This window comes from Echinops telfairi, unplaced genomic scaffold (assembly GCF_000313985.2).
Source record: "Echinops telfairi isolate 266 unplaced genomic scaffold, ASM31398v2 ScPeMD7_7469;HRSCAF=8507_0, whole genome shotgun sequence".
NCBI lineage: Eukaryota > Metazoa > Chordata > Mammalia > Afrosoricida > Tenrecidae > Echinops > Echinops telfairi.
In genome coordinates this window covers 60,555,119-60,556,480 of record NW_022111372.1, presented here as the reverse complement: position 1 = coordinate 60,556,480, position 1,362 = coordinate 60,555,119, and the positions used below count along the sequence as shown (strand labels likewise).

At 46.8% G+C, this 1,362-nt stretch overlaps 1 protein-coding gene across 1 annotated transcript in view; it reads left to right on the top strand.

Annotated features, from left to right (window-relative positions):
• WWC1 (WW and C2 domain containing 1) overlaps window positions 1-1,362 on the top strand; it is a 195,459-nt gene that overhangs the window by 112,908 nt on the left and 81,189 nt on the right. The window lies entirely within an intron of this gene.

Genomic DNA, 1,362 nt, shown 5'->3' with positions numbered 1-1,362 from the left:
TTTAACTAGTCAAAAACACCCACTAGGAGCCTTCAGCTCTTTTGAGAACTAGCTCTGTGGGGTCGATTTGCCACAGGTGACTGGATGGGCAGCAAGTTCAGGTTAATCCAGGAGAGGAGCCACTCGAGAAGGTCATCAGTGTCCTGAACTGTCCACGGAGACACTGTTGGTGTCTGCTCTGCTGTGTAGATTCTTACTCGCACCCAAAACAACAAAATATTCGGTACTTAAGGAAATACAAGGAGATGCAAGAGTAAGAAATACAAGGAAAAGGCAAGAGTAAGAAAATGAATAAAAGAAAGAAAACGAGGGTGATGGCTAACCGGGCACTAATATGCCCACCGGGAGAGTATTGTTTATGTCTCCACAGGAAAGGGAGAGAGGGACCAGAGCCCAACCCAGAGCGCCAAGCCTTGAGGGCAATACACTGGCATGGAGCAGCGAATTAGCAGAGGGGATGAGTCCAACCTGAGCTCTGTTGACCCCTCCCAAGAAGAAGGCAATACAGAGGGCAACACTGAAGATAGGGGGGAAAGGCAGGTCTGTGCAGACCACACGGAGCAAACTCAGAAGGAGAGAAAGAGAGAGTGCGAACCTCATCGTGGCCCACCAAGCCCCAAGGACGACATCCCTTCTCGGAGAAGCCAGAGCATAGAGAGGACGGTAGGGCCGGGCCCACCACGAGACACGACATTCCCTCACTGATCCCTAGTGCTATGGGTGACAGCACTGGAGACATTGTGTGTACAGTGTGCCCGATATGCCCCATGCACAGTGGGCATCAAGGTCAGCAAAGTAACCAAGTCCCCAAGGAATCCTGAGAATAGACTTCTGACCTGGGGGACAGGGCTTGGCACCTCATCAGACCCTATCAGAAAACATACATAAGGGTCAGCAGACAGACCTGGAACTGTCTGTTTTTTGGTTTGTTGGTTTGGGTTTTTGTCTCATGTTCTGTTTTGTTTTAATATGTTTTGGTTTTTGTTTTTATTTTTTGTTCTGTTTTTGTTTTTCCTTTTCTTTCACCCTGTGTCACCCATCATATTTTAGGCTCACAATGGGACCAGCATGGGAGAGGAAGGGACAGGGAGGAGAGGAGTAGGGAGCCAACAAACTCAGAGATAAGGAAAGAACAAGAGATCTAAAATTGATGGTGGGGAGGCGTATAATGCCGGGTGGGGTTTGATAAAGAACAACGTATCTGAGAGAAATACTGAGAGCTAAATGGAGGGTGAGCATGATCCTAGGAACAGAGGAAGCTGAAAGGAAATAGAGGAAAGAAATAGGAGGCAAAATCTATTTATAGAGGTATAGCTATAGGCATGGGTATATACAAATATATTAATTTATAATGAAAGAGAA